Here is a 21,515-nt window from a genome sequence, read left to right on the forward strand (position 1 = left end):
CATCCTAGGTGAGGCGAAACAACGTCATCATCTCACTGGCTTCTTTTCTGGCGAGCTCTCATTGGCTATTGCTGATCGCTGTTCTCAAAACTTGACGTTGCACTTCTCACACTACAAGAGCATTGCAGATTTTCTGACGATAAAATCAAACATGTTTGAAAATATTTGCACGTCTGGGATCGGAAGCCCTCAGATCGTGTCTCTGACCCACTCACATTAAACGAGCGACGGTGATGGCTGTACGTCCCGAGTAGGCAACGACACAGGGAGTTTGTCTCCGATCTCAAAAACTTGTCTGGGACAGCCAAATCGGGGCCAAAATTGAGTAGTGTACATCATTACACCTGGCTTAGCTGAAAATCCAATCATGTGACTTGAGTCTGAATCACTCGGTTTTGCTTTGCCTCAGGTGAGGCAACATTAGCTCACCTACTCATTTTAATACGTCCAATGATATGCTTTGTATATACAGTACGTCATTCCCCGCCCTAATTTCAATTTGTACAGCACATAAGCTGTCAGTCCCTGCCATATCTTCGGATTCAGCAAGCAACAGTTCAGATATCTAGCTAGTTACCGGTAAGCAAGAATGGCTCGTTACTCTGTCTTTGGCTGTAAAAGCAATTTACAGCAGTTGTTTAACTTCCTCAAAAAGGAAGATTTAAGGGAGAAGTGGGTTACATTCATTTCCCAAGCTCAGGATGCACCCAAAGTTGACCACAAAGAGTGCCATTTACTGAGCACATTTTGCAGTTGAGCGCTTCGAGAACCTGCTGCTGCAAAAAAAGCATATTCTCTTCTGAATCATGGGGCTAGCTAAGGCCATTAGATGTATGATGATAGAGATATATGTGGTATTTTTATGATTTGGAAGGGAAATCGTGTGCAAATATTAGGCTACAGTGGGGGAAAAAAGTATTTAGTCAGCTACCAATTGTGCAAGTTCTCACACTTAAAAAGATGAGAGAGGCCTGTAATTTTCATCATAGGTACACGTCAACTATGACAGACAAAATGAGAAAATAAAATCCAGAAAATCACATTGTAGGATTTTTAATGAATTTATTTGCAAATTATGGTGGAAAATAAAGTATTTGGTCAATAACAAAAGTTTCTCAATACTTTGTTATATACCCTTTGTTGGCAATGACACAGGTCAAACGTTTTCTGTAAGTCTTCACAAGGTTTTTTGCTGGTATTTTGGCCCATTACTCCATGCAGATCTCCTCTAGAGCAGTGATGTTTTGGGGCTGTCGCTGGGCAACACGGACTTTCAACTCCCTCCAAAGATTTTCTATGGGGTTGAGATCTGGAGACTGGCTAGACCACTCCAGGACCTTGAAATGCTTCTTACGAAGCCACTCCTTCGTTGCCCGGGCGGTGTGTTTGGGATCATTGTCATGCTGAAAGACCCAGCCACGTTTCATCTTCAATGGCCTTGCTGATGGAAGGAGGTTTTCACTCAAAATCTCACGATACATGGCCCCATTCATTCTTTCCTTTACACGGATCAGTCGTCCTGGTCCCTTTGCAGAAAAACAGCCCCAAATCATGATGTTTCCACCCCCATGCTTCACAGTAGGTATGGTGTTCTTTGGATGCAACTCAGCATTCTCTGTCCTCCAAACACGACGAGTTGAGTTTTGACCAAAAAGTTCTATTTTTGTTTCATCTGACCATATGACATTCTCCCAATCATTTACATTTACATTTACGTCATTTAGCAGACGCTCTTATCCAGAGCGACTAACAAATTGGTGCATTCACCCTATAGCCAGTGGGATAACCACTTTACATTTATTTTATTTTATTTTATTTTATTTTTTTTGGGGGGGGGGGGTAGAAGGATTACTTTATCCTATCCCAGGTATTCCTTAAAGAGGTGGGGTTTCAAATGTCTCCGGAAGGTGGTGAGTGACTCCGCTGTCCTGGCGTCGTGAGGGAGCTTGTTCCACCATTGGGGTGCCAGAGCAGCGAACAGTTTTGACTGGGCTGAGCGGGAACTATGCTTCCGCAGAGGAAGGGGAGCCAGCAGGCCAGAGGTGGATGAACGCAATGCCCTCGTTTGGGTGTAGGGACGGATCAGAGCCTGAAGGTACGGAGGTGCCGTTCCCCTCACAGCTCCATAGGCAAACACCATGGTCTTGTAACAGATGCGACCTTCAACTGGAAGCCAGTGGAGTGTGCGGAGGAGCGGGGTGACGTGAGAGAACTTGGGAAGGTTGAATACCAGACGGGCTGCGGCATTCTGGATGAGTTGTAGGGGTTTAATGGCACAGGCAGGGAGCTCAGCCAACAGCGAGTTGCAGTAATCCAGACGGGAGATGACAAGTGCCTGGATTAGGACCTGTGCCGCTTCCTGTGTAAGGCAGAGTCGTACTCTCCGAATGTTGTAGAGCATGAACCTGCAGGATCGGGTCACCGCCTTGATGTTAGCGGAGAACGACAGGGTGTTGTCCAGGGTCACGCCAAGGCTCTTCGCACTCTGGGAGGAGGACACAACGGAGTTGTCAACCGTGATGGCGAGATCATGGAACGGGCAGTCCTTCCCCGGGAGGAAGAGCAGCTCCGTCTTGCCAGGGTTCAGCTTGAGGTGGTGATCCGTCATCCATACTGATATGTCTGCCAGACATGCAGAGATGCGATTCGCCACCTGGTTATCAGAAGGGGGAAAGGAGAAGATTAGTTGTGTATCGTCAGCGTAGCAATGATAGGAGAGGCCATGTGAGGATATGACAGAGCCAAGTGACTTGGTGTATAGGGAGAATAGGAGAGGGCCTAGAACTGAGCCCTGGGGGACACCAGTCGTGAGAGCACGTGGTGCGGAGACAGCTTCTCGCCACGCCACTTGGTAGGAGCGACCGGTCAGGTAGGACGCAATCCAGGAGTGAGCCGCGCCGGAGATGCCCAGCTCGGACAGGGTGGAGAGGAGGATCTGATGGTTCACAGTATCAAAGGCAGCAGACAGGTCTAGAAGGACAAGAGCAGAGGAGAGAGAGTTAGCTTTAGCAGTGCGGAGAGCCTCCGAGACACAGAGAAGAGCAGTCTCAGTTGAATGACCAGTCCTGAAACCTGACTGGTTTGGATCAAGAAGGTCATTCTGAGAGAGATAGCAAGAGAGTTGGCTAAAGACGGCACGCTCAATAGTTTTGGAAAGAAAAGAAAGAAGGGATACTGGTCTGTAGTTGTTGACATCAGTGGGATCGAGTGTTGGTTTTTTGAGAAGGGGTGCAACTCTCGCTATATTGAAGACGGAAGGGACATAGCCAGCGGTCAAGGATGAGTTGATCAGCGAGGTGAGGTAGGGGAGAAGGTCACCGGAGATGGTCTGGAGAAGAGAGGAGGGGATGGGGTCAAGCGGGCAGGTTGTTGGGCGGCCTGCAGTCACAAGTCGCAAGATTTTATCTGGAGAGAGAGGGGAGAAAGAAGTCAAAGCATAGGGTAGGGCAGTGTGAGCAGGACCAGCAGTGTCATTAGACTTAACAAACGAGGATCGGATGTCGTCAACCTTCTTTTCAAAGTGGTTGACGAAGTCATCCACAGAGAGGGAGGAGGGGGGGAGGATTCAGCAGTGAGGAGAATGTGGCAAAGAGCTTCCTAGGGTTAGAGGCAGATGCTTGGAATTTAGAGTGGTAGAAAGTGGCCTTAGCAGCAGAAACAGATGAAGAAAATGTAGAGAGGAGGGAGTGAAAAGATGCCAGGTCGGCAGGGAGTTTAGTTTTCTTCCATTTCCGCTCAGCTGCCCGGAGCTCTGTTCTGTGAGCTCGCAATGAGTCATCAAGCCACGGAGCTGGAGGGGAGGACCGAGCCGGCCGGGAGGATAGGGGACACAGGGAGTCAAAGGATGCAGAAAGGGAGGAGAGGAGGGTTGAGGAGGCAGAATCAGGAGATTGGAAGGAGAAGGCTTGAGCAGAGGGAAGACATGATAGGATGGAAGAGGAGAGAGTAGTGGGAGAGAGAGAGAGCGAAGGTTGCGGCGGCGCATTACCATCTGTGTAGGGGCAGAGTGAGTAGTGTTGGAGGAGAGCGAGAGAGAAAAGGGTACAAAGTAGTGGTCGGAGACATGGAGGGGAGTTGCAGTGAGATTAGTAGAAGAGCAGCATCTAGTAAAGATGAGGTCAAGCGTATTGCCTGTCTTGTGAGTAGGGGGGGACGGTGAGAGGGTGAGGTCAAAAGAGGAGAGGAGTGGAAAGAAGGAGGCAGAGAGAAATGAGTCAAATGTAGACGTAGGGAGGTTGAAATCCCCCAAAACTGTGAGGGGTGAGCCATCCTCAGGAAAGGAACTTATCAAGGCGTCAAGCTCATTGATGAACTCTCCAAGGGAACCTGGATAGATGACAAGGATATTAAGCTTAAATGGGCTAGTGACTGTGACAGCATGGAATTCAAATGAGGAGATAGACAGATGGGTTAGGGGAAAAATTGAGAATGACCACTTGGGAGAGATGAGGATTCCTGTGCCACCACCCAATCCTCTTCTGGATCATCCAAATGCACTCTAGCAAACTTCAGACGGGCCTGGACATGTACTGGCTTAAGCAGGGGGACACGCCTGGCACTGCAGGATTTGAGTCCCTGGCGGCGTAGTGTGTTACTGATGGTAGGCTTTGTTACTTTGGTCCCAGCTCTCTGCAGGTCATTCACTAGGTCCCCCCGTGTGGTTCTGGGATTTTTGCTCACCGTTCTTGTGATCATTTTGACCCCACGGGGTGAGATCTTGCGTGGAGCCCCAGATCGAGGGAGATTATCAGTGGTCTTGTATGTCTTCCATTTCCTAATAATTGCTCCCACAGTTGATTTCTACAAACCAAGCTGCTTACCTATTACAGATTCAGTCTTCCCAGCCTGGTGCAGGTCTACAATTTTGTTTCTGGTGTCCTTTGACAGCTCTTTGGTCTTGGCCATAGTGGAGTTTGGAGTGTGACTGGTTGAGGTTGTGGACAGATGTCTTTTATACTGATAACAAGTTCAAACAGGTGCCATTAATACAGGTAACGAGTGGAGGACAGAGGAGCCTCTTAAAGAAGAAGTTACAGGTCTGTAAGAGCCAGAAATCTTGCTTGCTTGTAGGTGACCAAATACCTATTTTCCACCATAATTTGCAAATAAATTCATTAAAAATCCTACAATGTGATTTTCTGGATTTTCTTTTCTCAATTTGTCTGTCATAGTTGACGTGTACCTATGATGAAAAATACAGGCCTCTCTCATCTTTTTAAGTGGGAGAACTTGCACAATTGGTGGCTGACTAAATACTTTTTTCCCCCACTGTATATGCTGCAAGATTTAGCTAACTATTAGCATTATAGTTTATAGTGGTTGATTAAGTAAGATATCAGAGTCATGGGTAAGATTATAGCAAGCAAAAATAGATTACTATTAGAATTGTTTTGAAAGGAAACATGTTGGAGGGAGACAAATTGGAGAGAAACGACGAGTATAATGTTGGAGGGAAACTGACAGAAATAATGTTAGAGGGAAATGGTATAACGTTGAGTTGGCTATCTTCCAGCAATTAGGCCTATTTAGCGAGCATTTAGCCTGTGAGGAATACATTATACACATTTATTGAGGATAAATGTAATGTCAAGTTACACCGAAGTCTCCCACACTGCCCATTACAAGAGACATGGTTTGTCAATGGTAACCCAGACCGAAGGCAATGTGAGATATGGGCTCACAGACCGACTCCGAGAAGAAGAAGAACAGTTGGCACTCAGCTTTCCATGGTAACTCTTCAGCCGAATACTAGGACTTGGGGTGGGTTGCTGCTAAAAGGTGTTTCTGCACTATCACCCTTTGATGATAGTATAATTACAGTGCCTTCAGAAAGTATTCATACCCCTTGACTTATTCCACATTTTGTTGTGTTACATCCTGGATTTAAAAAAAATGTTTTCTCACCCATCTACACATAATACCCCATAACGAGAAAGTGAAAACATTTATAGAAATGTTTGCACATTTATTAAAATGGAATACAGAAATATCTAATTTACATAAGTATTCACACACCTGAGTCAATACTTTGTAGAAACACATTTGGCAGTCTTTTGGGGTAAGTCTCTAAGAGCTTTCCACACCTAGATTGTGCAACATTTGTTTTCAAAATTAGTCAAGCTCTTTCAAATGGGGTTGTTGATCATTGCTAGACAACAATTTTCAGGTCTTGCTGTAGATTTAAGTCAAAACTGTAACTCGGCCACTCAGGAACATTCACTGTCTTCTTGGTAAGCAACTACAGTGTAGATTTGGCCTTGTGTTTTAGGTTATTGTCCTGCTGAAAGGTGAATTCATCTCCCAGTGTCTGGTGGAAATCAGACTGAAATAGGGTTTCCTCTAGGATTTTGCCTGTGCTTAGCTCCATTCCGTTTCTTTTTTATCCTGAAAAACGCCCCAGTCCTTAACGATTACAAGCATACTAATAACATGATGCAGCCCCCATTATGCTTGAAAATATGGAGAGCGGTACTCAGTAATGTGTTGTATTGGATTTGCCCCAAACATAACACTTTGTATTCAGGAACAAAAAGATAATTGCTTTGAAATAGCTAGAAAATAGTAAAAATAAAGAAAAACCCTTGAATGAGTAGATGTGTTCAAACTTTTGACTGGTACTGAAGTTTACATTTAAGAAAGGACAAATTCACAGCAACTTCTGACAACCAATTGCCATTAAGTTACTGGAAAATGCACAATAAACTATTCACAGTGCAGGTCATTACTGACTCATTCTCTTACCAAGTTTGCAAAACAGACAGCGCCAAAGGAGGTGCTCTATTTGCATCGGCATAACCATCAAACACTTAAACTGCTACAACACTTTGTCTGACACTTGGCACAAACACACATATATTTGACCATACCCCAAATATGCTAATGAGCCCCACCAGTACATTTCCCCCACCTATCAAAGCGCAGTGATGATCATACCTTATATTAAACATACTGAATCGAAAAATGTCCATGTGAGTTTGTGTGTGTACCTGTGAAGTGTATATTTGACAATTTTGTACACCAGGTAACAACACTGTACCCTAACCATGCCCTCATTTTTTTAGAATATAGTATGAATAAGTATGAACCTGGTGCCACTGCAGAAACATCGCTGCACTACTGACCAAAAGATTGCTAGTTCAAATCATCAAAGAGTTAATTTATGATCTAAGTCAAGTGTCCTTGAACACTGCTAGGGTTATGTGGGTGGTGATAATCAGACAATTATTTACTTGGTTTTAATAAGTCTGGGGCCATATCTCTTTCAGGCTCACAGATCTGGTGGTGTAGCTGCACTGTAGCAGGACATTTCAGGTTGTTAGCGACCAAGAGATTATGAGTTCCCATTTAAGGTTGAGTCCCAAGTGCTGTCACATGACAAAATTAGACAACATTGTTTTACACAGCCTGTAATTTTTTAAAATAACACCTTCAAGTTGTTGAATATATTTACTTTATTTTTACTGCAACTTTAGGCAAAGTGCAGACATTTATTCTTGCCAATCTCCATTATATCCACTGACCTGGTGCCGCAGCAGGAACTTCAGGTAGCTACTAACCAAAAGGTTGTGAATTCAAGTCCCAAGGGAGGTTGAGTCCCAAGTAAGCAGCATACTGTCCTTTAACATTAACACCTGAATTTAACTGTAAAAATACAGTAACTACTTGTACTTTTACCGTATTTTCACCGCAACTAGACAACAACCTCCAGGGGACCAATGTTCAACGTTCTATGCATGTCCTAAAAACGTCCTTGGGGACATCCCTGGAACAAACCGGGAAATAGACAAAACCTGCTGTGGACCGTGATTGTTTAAACTTAATTGATGTCTATTATGCCTTTCAAAGTAAAATATTCTAAATTACATTCGACACCTGGGTTTACACATGTGTAGTTTAATGTCATCACATGTTGACATTTTGCATCCCCATGTTGTCACAATTATTTCACATAAATTTCACATAATATCATGTTCTCACATGTGCTCACATGTTGTCACGTGTAGTTTTATGTTATCACATGTTGCGTCACATGTTGCTTCACATGTTGTCACATGTTATTAACTTCACATTAAAGGGATACTTTGGGATGTTGGCAATGACACCCTTTATCTACTTGAAATCATATGAAATTCATGTGGTTTTTCTGTAAGGGCGACCTTAAGGCGTCTTCTTGTTAGATTATCTACAGAATTAAACTGTACTGTTCAGTAAGGTGTCAGGTACAGTATATTTGATTCCATTAGACCGTGTGTCATAGTGATTAATAACTTGTTACTATATTTACACATATAGCACGTTTCATATAAGTTGGGGTATAATTATGCATATTTCAGAGCTTGTTCATCCAATATCGTTAATGAATTTAGCAGTGACATCCCATTTTATGTTGTTGATCAAAGGAATAATGTAGTCATCCACTGAGGCTACATCAATACTGAATATTTCCATAATACTATGAGTAGCAGTGCTGCTGGCTCCAGTCCTCTTCTCTCACAGTAAAGTAGTGGGGTAATGAGCAAACAGACAAGTTTTTATGCTGTATGACTGCCAGGGATAAGGTAAGGCACCACATTCACACAGACACAGACACATACTCAGAGACACATACACAGAGAGACACGCACGCAAGCACACACATACACAAGCACGCACACGCACACACATACACAAACACACAGAGAGAGAGCGAGCAGTGCTGCATCGAGAGAAAACAGTGGCCTAGTGATAGCTACAAATGATGGCATCTTTGAGATGTACAGTCAAATATTAGGAACTTATTACAACTGAGGAGATATACATCCTTTAGAGCAGGGATGGTTAACTGGAGGCCCGGCCCCCTTTGTAGGCCCGCGGATCCACGGATCAATTCTCCACCCCCCCTAAAAAAATATGTAATTTTATAATTTTTCCAGGGAACTCAGTCGGGGTCTCAACTTACTGTTGAGAGTTAGTATAGTAGAACCACACAAGGTGCCGCTAGAATGTTTTGCTCGCAAGGTGCAAATGTTGTCAGTGATTAAAAAAATACATAATATATACTTTCTTAGCTTGTTATTTAGAAGTAGGATACTTTTTTTTATTTTTCTACACCACTAGAAGACTTCAAAGAATTTTAATGCAGTTAAAATGGTGGTATTACAACTTAAAGGTTGTAAAATACATCATAAAGCTTGAGTTTTTGTGTGTGCGCCAAATATTTGCCGGAGTAAGTGTCTCTTTGTCTATGGAAGAATTTGAGTACAATTCAAATTGTGTTATGACCACTGAAAAGTAGAAAAATGCTTCCTTAAGCTTGTGTGTGTGTATGTGCCAAATGTTTGGTTGAATTACTGACTGTTTCTTTGTCTATGGAAGTGTGTGTTGACGACAGTAGCAAAGCAGTGTGAATTCACACAAAACTTCTCACCTGACAAAGACACAGTCTGCAGGGGGAGAATAAAGTTATTATGACACCTCCATCGATGAGTGTGACTGAGAGAGAGTGTGTTTATGTTTGTTTAGTGTCAAGTCAGGGTGAGTGAAACAGAATGTCACTCTTAGTTGTGACAAACATGTCCCCACACAGGATGAGCCACAGTAAGAGGTATAACATACTGCTGGGGGAAAGAGGGGAGGGGAGAAAAAGAGAGAGATAGAAAGAGAGACTCCACTGCTGGAACTCTATGGGGGCTTTGCCTCAGTCGGAAAGAAAGATTCTTCTAATGTCTGATATGATATACAATCTCATTATGGACGGTTGCTGCTGTATAACAACAACAACAACAACAACATTAAAAAACAAGAAAACCACAAACATCAAGCAAAGTCATTGAATGACATGGTACTTGAACTAATCTATCATTTCCATTTAATCAATTTTACAATCATGTCACACAATTTTCCTCATGCTCAGTGATTCATACAGTACTTATTCCATCAATTTCTTCTACCTTAGCAATTTGTAAGTCGCTCTGGATAAGAGCGTCTGCTAAATGACTTAAATGTAAATGTATGTTGATAGCTCTTCTATAGTTTTACAGTAATAACCGCATCCCTCGCTCTGTGACTGTCATCATATATTTGTAAGAAATCAGTTCATTTTCTCCTCTAACTCACTCTGCAAGGTTACATGGTAACACAGGTGGCAGGTTTACGGTATTCTTGGGGTGGAGCTTTTTGACTAAGGGAGTAATTAATCGACTGCTAGCTCCAAAAGGACAACAGGGATGAGATGTAATTCATCCAGAGCAGAATCTAGCCTCTGACACATCTCTTCATTTTATGGCAGATGGAAGGACGCAAGGCAGTCACAGACCAACCTGGCTAAGGGACAGATCGAAATGTATTGGGGGGAAGGTGTTAGTCCAACTCAAGGTGTCATAAAAAAAAAAAAATTGCACCATCCCTCCCCCTGTTCAAAATATTTTCACATGACCCTCACCTTGTACAGTCAAATAAATTGAAAACCGTCCCCCCTCATAGAATTAACTCTAAATAATGTTTACAACCCCAAATAACAATAACTGTAGTGACCCTATATTTATAAACGTGGATATCGACTTTGCCACCTCAGTACACTTTTGTGGCACAGTCGGTGCCAGAACGTTGGGGGTTCGCCGACAACCATAGACGAGCTCCCTCTCCATGCCGGTTTCATTACACTATGATCAGAGCTGGTTGCAGACAATGATTAGCTTTGGGAAAGTCAGATTTTCAACATTTTGATGCCATATTTATAATTATATAAAATATATGCAACACATCTTCCACAAACAGGTTTCTGTGCCAATGCACCACACAACCAATAAAAAAAGCATACCGACTTTGGGCACTGGAAGGGAGTGAGCCCCGTGGAGGAGTGACCGAGGGAGTTCTGGGCATATGCTGCCCAGGGAAGAAACCTCGCCCACTCACCCTGCCGGTCCTGACAGTGGCAACGAAGAAACCTCCCCAGCTCCTGGTTCATGCACTCCACCTGCCAATTAGACTGAGGCCTATACCCGGAAGTGAGGCTGGCCGTGGCCCCGATCTTCTCCAGGAAAGCCTTCCACACCAACAGGTGAATTGAGGGCCACGGTCCGAGACGATGTCCTCCGGAAGTCCATAATGCCGGAAGACCTGTAGGAACAGGACCTCAGCGACCTGGAGAGCAGAAGGAAGACCAGTTAGTGGCAAAAAAGGCATGATTTGGAGAAGGGATCTACTACCACCATGACTGTGGTGAAGCCGTCAGAACGTGGGAGGTCGGTGACAAAGTCTATTGACAGGTGTGACCAAGGTCGCTGAGGCACTGGGAGAGGAACTAGTTTGCCTGCCGGGGCGTTCCGAGGTGTCTTCGTTTGGGCACATACGGAACAGGAGGAGTTGACATAGCGGGAGACATCAGAAGCCAAGGTGGGCCACCAGTATTTTTGGGCTGGAGAATGCAGGGTGCGCGTAATACCAGAGTGCCTACCGTAAGGGTGGTGTGCGCCCAGATCAGCAGGCGGTCACAGACACTGGTGGGTACATACACGCTCCCCGGAGGGGCGTTGGCAGGTGCTGTGTCCTCCTGAGCCGCCAGGCGGATGTCTTCATCCACATCCCAAATGACAGGTGCAACGATGAGAGACGAGGGCAGGATAGGACCCCCCAGATCCTTCCTTTCTCCGGTATGTTGCATCCTGGGGAGTGCGTTGGCCTTCCCATTCTGGGATCCTGGGCGGTAGGACAGAATGAATTGGAAGCGAGTGAGAAATTGGGCCCACCTGGCTTGACGAGAGTTAATCAGTTTCTCTGCCCGTAGGTGCTCCAAATTCCGGTAGTCAGTAACAATCCGGAATGGACGGACTGCACCCTCAAGCCAGTGTCTCCATTCCTCCAGAGCGAGGACCACCGCCAACAGCTCCCTGTCTCCAACTCCATAGTTCCTCTCTGCGGGAGTAAGCTTCTTAGAGAAAAAGGCACAGGGATACATTTTCTCTGGCTTACCGTGCCACTGGGAGAAGACCGCACCCACACCCTCCTCTGATGCGTCCACCTCCAGGATGAAAGGACGAGATGGATCTGGGTGTTTTAGGATGGGCGCTGTGGTGAACCTCTCCTTCAGCCTCTTGAAGGCAGCGTCAGCCTCAGGGTTCCAGGCCAGCTTCTGAGGCCCACCCTTAAGGAGAGAGGTGAGCGGGGCGGCTATGGAGCTGAAGGAGCTGATGAATTCCGGTAGAAATTAGCGAAGCCCAGGAAGCTCTGTAGGCCCTTGATGGTGGTGGGAACTGGCCATGACCTGACAGCGTCCGTCTTCAATCCTTCCATGAACACCCCCTGAGGACTGATCCTGTATCCCAGGAAGGAGATGGCCTGTTGGTGGAATTCGCATTTCTCCCCCTTCACCAACAGGCTGTGTTCCCGGAGGCGGAGTAGGACAGCTCTGATGTCCCTAACGTGCTCCTCGAACGTAGCCGAGTAGATCAGGATATCGTCGTGTACACCACCACCTGTCTACTCAGCATGTCCCGGAACACGTCATTGATGAAGGACTGGAACACAGAAGTTCCGTTGGCGAGGCCGTAGGGCAGGACGCAGTATTCATAGTGGCCTGAGGTAGTGCTGAATGCCGTCTTTCACTCGTCTCCTTCCCGGATTTGGATCAGGTTGTAGGCACTCCTCAGGTCCAACTTGGTAAAGTACTTGGCCCCTCGTAGCTGCTCGATGGCTGACGGAACCAGAGGGAGGGGGTACCGGTACTTGGTGGTAACTGCGTTCAGCCCCCGGTAGTCAATGCACGGCCTCAGTCCTCCGTCTTTTTTGGCCATGAAGAAGAAGCTGGCGGAGGCAGGAGAGGTAGAGCGTCTGATGAACCCCTGTTTCAGGGTCTCCGCCACATACTTCTCCATGGCCTCAGTCTCCGCCATGGAAAGGGGGTAAATGCGACTCGTCGGGGGGTGTTGTCCCTCCAGCAGGTCAATGGTGCAGTCCCAGGGCCAGTGAGGAGGGAGACACTTAGCCTTTAATGAAGTGAAGACATCGGAGAGATCTGCGTACTCACGTGGAATGTTGGGCTGGAGGGCGGACTCCGGACTCTCCACTGACGTGGAACAACAAACCACCGGCAGGCAGGTCTTCCAGCATGAGGTGGACCAGGCTGTGATCCTCTTGGTGATCCAATTGATGGTGGGGTTGTATAGTCTGAGCCAGGGTAATCCCAAGACGATCCGGTGAAGGGGTGACGTGACGATGTGGAATGACTGCTCCTCGTGGTGCTCCAGTAGTGTGGGAATGGTGATAGTGATGGGGAGAGTGACGTGCGTAATGGTGCCTGATCCAAGGGGTTTATTGTCCAGTGAGGTGACGTGTAGCGCAGATGGCAGTGGCACGGTGGGCAACCCCCATTCAGAGACCAGCTCCCTATTTATAAGGTTCCCCGCTGATCCGGAATCTATCATTGCAGGAGAAATGGAAGAGAAGGAATAACCAGTCACCGTTATGGAACTAACAACAATGGTTTTGTGATAGGAGCTGACGTAACACTCACGGAGCGGCGACGGGAGTCATACCGCCTAGATAGAGAGCCACCAGGAGATCTGGGGTCCGTGGTGGTGTAAGGGGTGCTGCCCACCTCCATGGGTGAGGACTCGGAAGCAGGGCGGCTTCCATAGCTCAGATGGGGTGAGCGTTGAGGCTCCGGAAGGAATTGGGAACGCCGTCTCTCTCTCAACATGTCGTCAAGACGGATGGACGTGGTGATGATGGTATCAAGTTCCATCTCGTCGTCCCGACATGCGAGTTCCATCTTGATGTCCTCCCTTAAGCCTCTCCTGAAGGCCGTGCGCAGAGCACGCTCATTCGAACCGGAAGTGTGAAAGCTCAGAGCGTGCTCGGACGCCAGCTCCTCTCTCTGTTGCTGGTGCTGGTTGAGGCACTGGGAAACTCCTGCTGTGTATACGAAGTACTGAGTATAAGAAGAGGCAGGACGCAGGAATTAACAAGGTCAAGGTTTACTTAACAATGACAAAGAGAAATAACAAAGATAGCGTAAACGACACGAAGCTAAACTATCGTACACAACATCATACAAAACAGTCCAGGGCTAAATAGGGGTGGTGATGAGAAGATGAGGTGCAGGTGCGCTGGAGGTGATTAGGGTGCGTTGGGTTTCCATTCCGGTGTTGCCGAGGTGGTGCACTCAGACCGGTGGCTCAGTAGACCGGCGAATCAGAGCGCCGGAGGGGAGCAACGGGAGGACAGTGCCACATTTATGTGTCCTTAAAAACAACTTACAAAAACACTATTCCTTTTGTTTCGATGTGTAGCATATGCAAAACTTTTTTCCCTATTTTTTAAATTGGTATTTAGGCTACTTTCCTAAAACAATAATTAACCACTTCGTAGTTCAGCTGTCAGAGATTTGAGCACTAAATGTATCAGGGCATTGCATGCATGGGGCTATAGGCTTAGGTTTCCAATGTATGATATTACAATTTTAATAAATATATACAGTAATATATATTTTGACTGTATATTTTTTATTCCAATATCCTACAATCCACCAGGATTTATTTTTATTCAAGTCAAAAGATTTTGCACATGAATTTTACCCTAACAATATGACAATTTAAATAATTCCTGCAATAATCTTATTTGAATTTTAGTAGCTAAATAAGGAGGCAGGCATATCAGCTCCAGCTACAACCTGGATTGGAATGTATGCTGCCTCGCGCGCATATATTGTACAGTCGTGGTCAAACGTTTTGAGAATGACACAAATACTAATTTTCACAAAGTCTGCTGCCTCAGTTTTGATGATGGCAATTTGCATATACTCCAGAATGTCATGAAGAGTGATCAGATGAATTGCAATTAAAGGCAAAGTCGCTCTTTGCCATGAAAATTAACTTAATCCCAAAAAAACATTTCCACTGCATTTCAGCCCTGCCACAAAAGGACCAGATGCCATCATGTCAGTGATTCTCTCGTTAACACAGGTGAGAGTGTTGACGAGGACAAGGCTGGAGATCACTCTGTCATGCTGATTGAGTTAGAATAACAGACTGGAAGCTATAAAAGGAGGGTGGTGCTTGAAATCATTGTTCTTCCTCTGTTAACCATGGTTATGTGCTGTCATCATTGCTTTGCACAAAAAGGGCTTCACAGGCAAGGATATTGCTGCTAGTAAGATTTCACCTAAATCAACCATTTATGGGATCATCAAGAACTTCAAGGAGAGAGGTTCAATTGTTGTGAAGAAGGTGTCAGGGCGCCAAAGAAAGTCCAGCAAGTGCCAGGACCGTCTCCTAAAGTTGATTCAGCTGCGGGATCGTGGCACCACCAGTGCAGAGCTTGCTCAGGAATGGCAGCAGGCAGGTCTGAGTGCATCTGCACGCACAGTGAGGCGAATACTTTTGGAGGATGGCCTGGTGTCAAGAATGGCAACAAAGAAGCCACTTCTCTCCTGGAAAAACATCAGGGACAGACTGATATTCTGCAAAAGGTACAGGGATTGGACTGCTGAGGACTGGGGTAAAGTCATTTTCTCAGATGAATCCCCTTTCTGATTGTTTGTGGCATCCGGAAAACACCTTGTCCGGAGAAGACAAGGTGAGCGCTACCATCAGTCCTGTGTCATGCCAACAGTAAAGCATCCTGAGACCATTCATGTGTGGGGTTGCTTCTCAGCCAAGGGAGTGGGCTCACTCACAATTTTGCCTAAGAACACAGCCATGAATAAAGAATGGTACCAACACATCCTCCTAGAGCAACTTCTCTCAACCATCCAAGAACAGTTTGGTGACGACCAATGCCTTTTCCAGCATGATGGAGCACCTTGCCATAAGGCAAAAGTGATAACTAAGTGGCTCGGGGAACAAAACATCGACATTTTGGGTCCATGGCCAGGAAACTCCCCAGACCTTAATCCCATTGAGAACTTGTGGTCGATCCTCAAGAGGCGGGTGGACAAACAAAAACCCACAAATTCTGACAAACTCCAAGCATTGATTATGCAAGAATGGGCTGCCATCAGTCAGGATGTGGCCCAGAAGTTAATTGACAGCATGCCAGGGCGGATTGCAGAGGTCTTGAAAAAGAAGGGTCAACACTGCAAATATTGACTCTTTGCATAAACTTAATGTAATTGTCAATAAAAGCCTTTGACACTTATGGAATGCTTGTAATTATACTTCAGTATGCCTTAGTAACACCTGACAAAAATATCAAATAACACTGAAGCAGCGAACTTTGTGAAGACCAATACTTGTGTCATTCTCAACTTTTGACCACGACTGTACTCTGCGCGCAGGCCACCTGCTGCCTCGCACATCAACATTTTATTCCATGAACGCAGTTAGGACAGACCAGTACACAACAACAACACTTGCTGTATAACAACAATAGTTTCTGGCAATGTACACAAAAAAACTTACAAAAGATTTGACTGCTAAGTGTTAGTCTCTGTTGTCTTGTATTCTTGTATAACTTTCGCAAAATTAGAGACGGTTTGTTGGAGAGAAGAACGTCAAGGAAAGATTTGCTAGCTAGCTAACTTTAGCTAACGTTAGCTGACATTAGCTGGCTAATTTTTGCCTACCTCATCTGACTAATCATCCATGGACATGGTAAGTAAAATGTTTTACCTATTGTAGCTAACTAACATTTTGACATTTTGATATCTGTATAATGATTGACAGTAAGTGTGTGAGTGTGTGTCCTGTGTGTGTGTGCTAGAGAGAGGGAGAGACAGACAGAGATTATGTTTACAATAACTTAGCTAGCTACAGTGATATTCGGAAAGTATGCAGACCCATTCACTTTTTCCACATTTTGTTATGTTTCGGCCTTATTCTAAAATGGATTAAATTGTTTTTTTCCCCTCATCAATCTACACACAATATCCCATATTGACAAAGCAAAAACAGGTTTATAGAAATTTTTGCTAATTAATTCAAAATAAAAAACTGAAATATCACATTTACGTAAGTACTCAGACCATTTACTCAGTACTTTGTGGAAGCACCTTTGGCAACGATTACAGCCTCTAGTCTTCTTGGATATGACGCTACAAGCTTGTCACACCTGTATTTGGTGAGTTTCTCCCATTCTTCTCTGCAGATCATTTCAAGCTCTGTCAGGTTGGATGGGGAGCGTTGTTGCACAGCTATTTTGAGGTCTCTCCAGAGATGTTAGATCGGGTTCAAGTCCGGGCTCAAGGACATTCAGAGACTTGTCCTGAAGCCACTCCTGTCTTGTCTTGGCTGTGTGCTTAGGGTCATTGTCCTGTTGGAAGGTGAAACTTCACTCCAGTCTGAGGTCCTGAGTGCTCTGGAGCAGGTTTTCATTAAGGATCTCTCTGTACTTTTATCCATTCATCTTTCCCTCAATCCTGTCTAGTCTCCCAGTCCCTGCCGCTGAAAAATATCCCCACAGCATGATGCTGCCACCACCATGCTTCACCGTAGGGATGGTGCCAGGTTTCCTCCAGACGTGACGCTCGGCATTCAGGCAAAAGAGTTCAATCTTGGTTTCATCAGACCAGAGAATCTTGTTTGTCATGGTCTGAGACCTTTATATAGACAGGAGTGTGCCTTTCCAAATCATGTCCAATCAATTGAATTTACCACAGTTGGACTCCAATCAAGTTATAGAAACATCTCAAGGATGATTAATGGAAACAGGATGCGCCTGAGCTCAATTTCGAGTCTCATAGAAAAGGGTCTGAATACTTATGTAAATAAGGTTTTTCTGTTTTTTATTGTCAATACAATTGCTAAAAATGTTGTATCTTTGTCCCAGAAGCATTTAACTGCATGGCACTCCCACAGCATATGAAGGAATGTGCCTACCTGATTTAAACAGTTGGGAGTTGGGGCCAATTTCATCCTAAAATGTTTCCTTGGTGTTAAATATAGTCTGAACAAACAATATGTATCAATTGATGATTCAGATTACAGGATACCAAAGTCATATTTTTCCATATTCTGTTCCAATTAAAGGGTTGTTCAGATTCACTTAGTTCTGTAGACCATACTTTTTGAATGGCTAGCTCAAAAAAATTTGCTTTCTAAAAGTGGTTTATGTTGAATGTATGTCTATACTGTATGTATGTACTGTATGTACGCAGTGGTGACCTGTCATTCAGGGCAGGTGGGGGCTCTGTTTTGAGCCCCATATGTTTAGCTAAAAAATATATATATATAACGTTTTTTGGGGGGGATGACTGTTTTACATGTTATTTTGGCATTAATACGTGTCACATATCAGTTTGCAAACAATGTAAAAAATAAATACAAAATCATTGAGTTAATAAAGCCGCATGCAAACATGGTCTCTTTTTTTTCTTGAGTAAGGCAGCTCCAAAATGCAGGTATTTCAGCCTAGCTCAGTGCTTTCTGTGGTGGTGTGGCAGCCAGCGGAAAATACGTAGAGTAGGGGTTGGTAATGTTCTCTAGTTGTGCCGTGATTGGCTCAGTGTTCTGTCACTCGTAGGGACACTACGTCACTGCCAAATCTAAGGGTAGAGCTCGAAAATTCAAGCCCCTTGGGTGCTGCCATAGAGTTACATTAGAAGTGCCCATCCAAGAAGGCTCAAGGTCATTGGCCACAGAGAAAATGACGTCAAATCATGTTATATCTACAGTAGCTTTGATTGGACTGATCATGTCAACATCATACCTTCAAAATCTTAGCTAGCAGTCATCATCATGAATCAAGTCAACAATCTACAGGCAAATCCATTTTAATTAATGAAGAGAAATTATAGATAAAAAGTATCGGTGCTCATCGGCCATTGGACAATAACATTACACAACAAGTTGGAAATCGCAAATTCAACAATGAGTGGTTTGGAAGGAATCAGTGGGTGTGTGGTCCCAATTCTGGGTTTAAGGGGCTCTTTTCCAAGCTTAAAATGATAAACATTAAACATTGGCCATGCTGTCAATATAGCATGATTTCTGCTGCGCTCAAAACAACTGTTAACTCGGAACTCGGACATCTGACTTCAATGAGTTCAGGACAACTGGGAACTCAGGAAAAAATTAGCTCCAACTGAGAAAAGTTTTGAACGGTCATCCAACTCGGAATTGTAAGTAAGAGCTCGGGCCTCTTTCTAGAGCTTCGACCTGAAGATCACTGATGTCATCATGATTCGACCTTGTTTTTTTCAGAGTTAAGAAGGACTGCCGCACAACCTTCCTGTTCAAATGGGCACAGCACAACAAGGTTATTCCAAAAATGTATTGTACGCTGCTGCTTAAATGATGTAATATGCCAAGGAGATATGTATACTGTAGCTAAGAAAGTAATACTAAGTGTATGTTGTGTAGTAAGCTGTTAGTAGCCCATGTGCCTCACCCTAATAATTTGGTCAATTTTTCCCTCTTAATTTTGCCTTCTGTTCTGACTTGGTGGTGCACATGTAGCCTATAACCTGTTTTAGAAAAATGTAATCATTGAATATTGTAAGGGCTTTAGTTGTCTGCTTAAATGCCCCCTTTATTTATCCTACAGTTCTGACTTGGTGTACAGGGAGAACACTGTAAGAACGGCCAATGTTCTGTATTCTGTCGCTGTACATTTAAAAAAATGCTGAACAAATAGTTATATATGTATTTCTATTTATTATGGATCACCATTAGCTGCTGCCAAGGCACATATCTATAACACAAAATCCATGTGTACATGTGTGTATAGTGCAAATGTTATTGTGTGTTTGTATGCATGTGTATATGTTTGTGTTGCATCACAGTCCCCGCTTTTCCATAAGGTGTATTTTTATCTGTTTTTTAAATCTAATTTTACTGCTGGCATGAGTTACTTGATGTGGAATAGAGTTCCATGTAGTCATGGCTCTATGTAGTACTGTGCTCCTCCCATAGTCTGTTCTTGACTTGGGGACCCCACAAGACCTCTGGTGGCATGTCTTGTGGGGTATGCATGGGTGTTCGAGCTGTGTGCCAGTAGTTCAAACAGACAGCTCGGTTCATTCAACATGTCAATACCTCTCACAAATACAAGTAGTGATGAAGTCAATCTCTCCTCCACTTTGAGCCAGGAGAGATTGATATGCATATTATTAATGTTAGCTCTCTGTGTACATCCAAGGGCCAGCCGTGCTGCCCTGTTCTGAGCCAATTGCAATTTTCTTAAGTCTGTCCGTCCTAGCTCGCTCATTCTTGTCTTAATCGAAATCACGGATTGCCTCTTATCCGCTTGTCGTCCCCTTATGGCATAATTTGTACATCTCAATTGTCAGTAGAAACCACATTTGTTTAAGCAAGTCAGCCATATCAGCTATGTTTTTTTTAAGGCAGTAAATGAGGCTGAATGAACTGTTTCGCTGCCAGGTGTAGCAGTGGTAAGGTGTTGGGCCTGCTGTTGGGACTCTGCTGTTGGGACAGCTTTATGTAGGCCCTCACAGTTTGTGGGCCAAGTTCATCACCGTTATAGTGCAATTAATGTATTGTTTAGTGTTGTGTTGTGTAGTGGCTTTGCTGGCATGCATCCCCAACATATTTGTTATGTTTGCCCCACCAAGATTTACATGCTAAAATCCCCACTGTATGTACGTATGTATGTATGTATGTATGTATGCATGTATGTATATGATTTATGATCAGTCCTTTCGGTAGCCCAAATCATTTATTTATCAATCCCATCATTGGATGGTTCGGTAGTTGGGTTTCCCAAGGGAATCAATAGGCCAGCAAAGCTGACCTAAGTTGTTAATATAGAAGAAGAAAAAAAGTTACCTGGTAATGTGTAAGTGTCTTTCAGATCTTGGAATGTTCTCAAACCATTACTATCCAAGATATCGGCAAGGGTACGGATTCCACATTTGGACCATTGGGGGGATGCAAAAGGCCGCCCTCTAGATCGCAAGGCATTATTGTGAAATATTGGAGTATGGGCATGCAATTTTGAAACCAGTTACATTGTTTTTAAATTTTGCACCAAATAGAGATTGTGTGATTAATAATAGGACCAAAGTGTAACACTATTGATTTTATCCCAATAGCCAGAAGGGGAAGACATGGGAAGCATTGAATTACAGAAATTCAGCCATGGCAATATATTTAAAACAAACTAGGATGTTAGTCAATCTACTGAGGTTGGACTGAATTGATTTGAGCATTCCATAAATAGAGTTGGAGTCCTCCATAGGGTCTTGAGAGGCAGTAGAGCTGATTTGGTTAGATTAACTGTATAACTTGAGATTAAGCTATATTTATCTATGATCTTCAATGCGTTTGGGAGCGACTGAGATATATTGTCTAGATATAGTAAAATATTTTCTGCGTATAATGGGATGAAGTGATCAGTAGATTTGAGGGAAATTTGTGTTATTTCCTTCAATTGATGAATTGCCTGGGCCAGGGGTTCCATGGTTAATAAAAATAGAAAAGTTGCCTTGTCTGCTGCTTCTAGTGATTCTGAACAGAGCAGAGCAGATATTGCCTGTTATTTATTTATTTATTAAGGATTCCCATACTCCTCTTGGGGTCCAGCAACATTAAGGCAGTTATATACAAAAACAAATATTACATGACATTACATTTCATAACACT

Source organism: Coregonus clupeaformis, chromosome 27, assembly GCF_020615455.1.
Source record: "Coregonus clupeaformis isolate EN_2021a chromosome 27, ASM2061545v1, whole genome shotgun sequence".
Lineage (NCBI taxonomy): Eukaryota > Metazoa > Chordata > Actinopteri > Salmoniformes > Salmonidae > Coregonus > Coregonus clupeaformis.